The sequence below is a fragment of the Lontra canadensis genome, unplaced genomic scaffold (genome assembly GCF_010015895.1).
Source record: "Lontra canadensis isolate GAN:19392208 unplaced genomic scaffold, GSC_riverotter_1.0 scaffold51, whole genome shotgun sequence".
Lineage (NCBI taxonomy): Eukaryota > Metazoa > Chordata > Mammalia > Carnivora > Mustelidae > Lontra > Lontra canadensis.
In genome coordinates this window covers 9,046,162-9,052,180 of record NW_022631045.1, presented here as the reverse complement: position 1 = coordinate 9,052,180, position 6,019 = coordinate 9,046,162, and positions in this window count along the sequence as shown.

Sequence of the window (6,019 nt, the reverse complement as noted above, 5' to 3'; positions counted from 1 at the left end):
GCCACTCAGTCAACCCAAGCCAGGTCTCTTTCAAATAGAAATTTAGGTACATGGGATAAGATAAATAAGATCAAACTTAAAGCAGTGTTTTATTCCTACCTGTAGCTTATATTCATTCCTTCTTAGGAATCAAGAGTCAGAGTGCTCTGTTAATAATCCTTATACCATCTCTATGAGTTTGTGGCAGCGTCTTCATTTCACAAGCAAGACAACAGGCTGAGAGAAGAGAAATGACCTAAGTCCCCAGAGGTGGTGTACGGGAGAGCTAGCTTTGGCATTTGAGTCCGCCTGCCTCCAAAGCCCACATTCCTAGCCCCTACCCACGTGGTACCGTTTTGAGATAATAGAAGCAAAACCAATCCGAGCTTGTAAGTGCTGGTCAAACCTTAGCGAGCGCCATGGGGCTGAGGGCTTTCTCACTCGTGCTCTTGTGTTGATTTGAGGAACATTCTGCAGTTTCCTCACTACCCGAAGGGCTGTGTGTCCAGGCTGCTGTGTTCGCCAGGCACCGGAATGTGGACATGTGGGAGACACATCTCTGATGTTGAGGAAGGAGGAGTGCCCAGCAGCTGCCAGGAAGTGATGCCTTTGATTTTTTATTTTGAGGAAGAATGAGGCAGTATGAATAGCCACTCTGTGGGTTTGGCTGAGACTCAGTCCCTCTCTACTGTGGTCACAGATGTTTCTTCCCAGTGAGGTGCCCGTTAGAACCCAGAAGTGGCCTCAGGGCATGTGCAGCAGCCTGTGGGGAAGTGATCAGTTGTGACATACATTGTCCTTTAATGGGCCTGACTCACTGCCCTGGTTTTTCCGTGCAACTCCTCCCTGGCTGCCAGAGGAAGATGAAGACTTGGTCTTTCTCATCAGACTCGTACCTGCTGTGAGGTAGCAAGTTGCTGTGCTGTGATCCCAATGATCGGTTTTAACTTTACACTGATCTCTTGGAAAATTCCAGTAACATATCCTTTATAGTCATGATTCTCAGCTGCAGGAGGGAGTTATACTGAGGGATATGGAGCGAGGAGGAGTGAGAAGGAGGAGTGAGACATCTCAGAGATATTCTAGTGGGTTGACTTGGTGAGAATTAAGGGATGGATTCCCAGATCTGCCGCTTTGTATTCGTGGGACTCTGCAAGCTCCTTAAACGCTCCGTGCGCTCCCGCCTCTGTAAAATGGGGGGTAATGAGCATATGCAGTTGCTGTGAGGATTGGATGTGGAAATGAAGCACGCAGCAGAGGGCCTCTTACAAGCAATTATTAAGTGGTAATAATCAGGTCAAGACAAATTAAAAACGGAGTTATACCAACTATTTTCTGTGTCTCTCTGAGTAAATTACTCTGTGTCTCCGTTTAATATCCGGATTAGAACGATATCTATTATTGTGGGTTGAATTGTGTCCCCCTGTCCCCCCCCCCCCCCCAAAAAAAGTTGAAGTTTCACTTCAGGTACGTTTGAATGTGGCCTTATTTGGAAATAGGTCGTTGATGATGTGATTAAGATGAGGTCATGCTGGATTGGGGCGAATCTTGATCTAATGACTGGTGTTCTTATAAGAAAAGGGAAATCTGGACGGAGATACCGACACGGAAGCCCCAGGGTTAGAATGCCTGCCATGGGGCCATGCGTCTAGAAGCCAAGGAACATGGAGGCCTGCAGGCAAGCAGCAGACCCTAGAAGGGAGGCATGGAACAGATTCTCCCTCAAAGCCTCAAGAAGGAACCCCACCCTGCAGACATCTTGACTTCGGACTTCTAACTTCCAGAATGGTGAAAGAATAAATGCCTGTTGTCTTAACCACTCGATTTGTGGTCATTTGTTGCCACAGCCCTGGGAGACAAATGCACCAACATTTGGGGGCATCAGGAGGGCTAGATGACGAGTGAGCGTCACAGTTTCTGATGTCCTCCAGGTCTCCATCTCTTCCCTTCAGACGTCAAGACTCAGAGAATGGAGTCTGAACGGTAACAATGGCATGGAAACTATAGCATCTCTCGACCTGTGGGTGTCTGTACGGATAGAGATACCCACGCACATGGCAATGGGGACCAAGCACCGCCATCACCTCTCCTACTCCGATCCTTGAGAACTGGAGAGAACCACTGACCTCAGGTGCCCGGGGATAGCCATGAGCTTCGAAGGTGCTGGTTTGAATCGTCGTGGGGTTGGCTGGGGGAAGTGGCTCTTACCTCACATTAGCAAATGAATCTGTCTTGATTTTTGGATTTCACAGAAATCAGAATATACCTTCAGACCCATCTCGAGGGGGCATTGATGGCAAGTGTTCAAAAGGCCCTCCTTTCCCTCGTTGCCTACACAGGCTGGAGGGGCACTGGCGCTCGCAGCTGGCCACACTCATGGGGTCTGCATGTAATGGGGACGGGGTCTAGCAGCCCTGCCCTATCCCAGGTCTCTGTGGAGGACCTCAGAGGGGGAAAGAGACTGTCAAATAGAAGACGTTGTGGTGTCCTGTGGAGTAACTGGTTGGGGACAAAGGGGGTCACTTCCATAGCTCTTTGCTGTAGCTGCTTAGAAAGTCAGCCTAAGGCTCCAACTTCAGATCAAGTCTGAGGCATCACTGGGACACCCGTGAGGCAGGGGAGAAGATCTATGTTGCTGTGGAGAAAGATCCATTACAAAGACCATGAAGGAGATAAGCAGAACGTGTGTCAAATTATTAACTGGAGTAGCCCAGAGGCAGTGTGATAGACAAGCACCGAACTGAGGGATTTGGCTGGGGAGGAAGCCAGAAAGGTTAGCAGGACCCAGAACGTGAAGCCTAGAGAACATGGAGCCTAGTGAATATGGCAGGCTTTGGATTCTGAAGGAGGCAGGGAAGCTTTGAAGGATTTTGAGAGAGGCTCACAACTCACCCTATACTCAGGAATGTAATGCTGGGTCAGGGTTGAGGATGGATGGGAGCCGGGAATTAGAGGCTGACCAGCAGAGAAGGTGAGGCTTGGAACCCGGGCTGCCATGGAAGAAACGGGAAAGGAAAGAGGCTCGAAAAGGCAGAGGGAGAACTGGCAGGAAGGTAATGAGGCCCTCCTTCTCAGGCATAGAATTCGGAGGACCCTGAAAACTCAAGATTCAAGAGAAATCATGTTTTGTGCAATATTTTTAGAAATTAATGTCAAAAAATTAATGTTGAATAAAATATCAACATTTCAAATAAAGACAGGATCTTACCGTGCCCGGGCTCACCTCGGCCCCACGCATCTGCCCGAACCCCAGCCCGGGGTGGGGGGGTGGTGGAGGGACACAGGAGACCCTGTGGCCACCGGCAATATGTTGAGAACTGAGGCGGCTGGGCAGGAGGTAGGAGGGGAAAGGCCCCACTAACCTTTGCAGAGCCCATGCCAGAAAGCAAATGCAGGCCCTCATACCAGATACTTAAATATGTAAAAATTATACTAGATTTATTTTATCCTCCTACCGCGATGCATAGCTCTTCATCAGGACCCAGGAAGACAGGTTTGAATTGAGAACCTCCGACTCTTTGGTGCCCTGCTCTGGAACTCGAGGACTTAGGCTAGCTGAGGCCTGGCATCCTTCCCTTCCTGCCTCTGGCTCCATCCCACTGGCTGCTGCTCCCTGGTCTTGGTGGGGGCAGCACAGTCCACCTTCAAGAGACTGGACCAAGGGCAAGGTCCAGACTGTCTACTGTAAGTGGTCTGGGGCAACAGGACAGGCAATCCCGGGGTGCACAGAACACCCGATCTAAGCACAGTGACCCCAGGTGGGGGGAAGGTGGGGCAAGATGAGGGGGAGGGGCAGCCCTGGGACCTAGAAGCCTGGAGGCACAAGCAGAGGCCTGGAAAGTGTGGAGGAAAGTGCAGAATTCCTCTAAGCTCTGTGCCTAATTTCTTGGATTCTTAGTCCTCTTGACTAAGAGCTGCCCCTAAGTGCGGAAGCAGAAGAGACGGCTTTTCTCAGTTTTACGCTGAGGTTTCCCATTTGTGTTTACAACCTACCTGCTGTGACACCCATCACGAAAGCCCTAGATTAGTTTCTGGTGAAGTGAAAAGGGCCGTTTCTCCTTTCACACCAGCTGGGAAACTTGCTTATCTAAAGACAGAGATCCTTCAATGTTCATTTTAAGGAAGCGAGCTTATGAAGGATGTTGACAAAGGAGACACTGTAATTCTTGATTTCATCCTCTTTTGGAGATGACCGGAGAAGGCTCATGACCTAGGCGTTCTCTGTGCCGTGTTGGGCTGATGTCTAACCAACAGAGACCTGTGGCAGGCCTGAGATCCCAGTTCCTCCCAGTCATGTCTGCAAGGTTCTTCCACCCGGGGTGTGGGTGGGGTGGGAGGGGGCAATTCGTGGAGACATTAGATCACCAGCCCCGGGGTCCAGAGTACCCCTGTGCTCTAGCTTGCCACTCACAGACTTTGCCACCACCCCAGGCAGGGATAGAGAAGCTTCTAGTTGCTCATTTGAGGAGAGTCCCCTTCTGCCACCTCCCCACCCATATTACATTGATCCTATCCTCAGTCCCATTCACTTGAGCGAACTGCAATGTTAAAGACAAAATAACGAAGCCAGGCAGTAGGTCATTTCCTGAGGATGTACTATTGCCATAAAGATGCCTTTGGCAAAAGGCTTGACTATGGATCTGAAGTCTTTCTGCTGTACTCTGCTTCTTACGGATTCCACAAGTGTCAAACAAGAGCACGTTGCCTTACCACTGAAGGTGGAAGGCTCTGGGGGACAGCTTCTCTATCAGTAGCCAACAAGAAATGGCTTATTCGCGTGGTGGTGTGTTTGTGGGGGTGGGGGGTGGACACAAGCCAATCTCGGCCACTTCTAATGATTCCCCTGGGCTTCCCAGCTAAGTGAACTTAAGCTAACTGGTGATGCCTTTTCTCAGCCTTGTACCAGCTTCAGAGCTGGGGGGCAGGTGAAGACTGCAAACAGAAATTCTTTACGCTCATGGCTCTATTTGTGTCAACGGTCCCAAAGCCTGTGCTGTCCGGTAAAAAGAAGGAAATTAACATTTATCACATATCGCTTATGTAGTAGAGACTGAGGTTTTTTGTGTGTGTTTTTGTTTTTGTTTTTTAAAGATTTCATTTATTTATTTGAGATAGCAAGAGCAGGAACATAAGCAGGGGGAGTGGGAGAGAGAGAAGCAGGGTTCCCGCCAACGCGGGGCTTGATCTCAGGACCCTGGGATCATGACCTGAGCCGAAGGCATACTGAGTAGGCACCAACTCAGCCCAGGGGGAGATGGGCTGAGACTGAAATCTCCTCTCTCTCTCCTCTTTATTTCCCCAACTGTTAAATTGTTTAGGAAGGACGGGGGAAATCATCCATTTGTCCAGCAGGTGGCAGCATTGCCTTCAGTTCCACCCATCCGGCTCCTCAAGCAAAGAAGCACGCCCATCAGCGCCACAAAACCCCGCTGTTCCCAGCTCACGCTGCTGTCGGCGGGGCGCGAGAAGCAGCTCATCAGTCTTTATCACGGTCTAAAACACCACCCTTTAGGAAGACGGTTGATCAGATTCTGCTTTAACTATGTCATTCTCCCATAAGGCCTTTTTAAAAGGAAGAGTTGGTTTTTCCTGTCTTTCCAGTCACTAAAATCACACACTGTGCCCTAGGCAGTTCCCTGACAAGCCCATAGGGTCTGTATCCCTTTCACTGCGGGGCTCTCAGGGCTGTGTTGTCAGGCATGGGGGGCAGAGGGGCTTGGTAGCCCCGAATTTGAGAGCCTCCCGATCCAGACCACTTGGATTTCAAAGCTGGTTGTTACCCTCACCTGGTCTGTGACCTTGTGCAACTCTTGCATTTTAGTTTTCTCATCTGTAAATGGCACAATAACCGTGCCTCCATGGGAGGTTGTGGAGATGAAAGGGTAAAGCCTGCAGGGCAGTGCCAGCCCTGTGGCAAGCGCAGGAGGGGTGATGGCTAACATTGTCAACACTGTGTGTGCACTTGGTGGGTGAGAACAGCTTTGCAGAGCACAGAGTGCTTATCGCCCCAGGCCAGAAGCAACTGGCCCCAGACTATCTC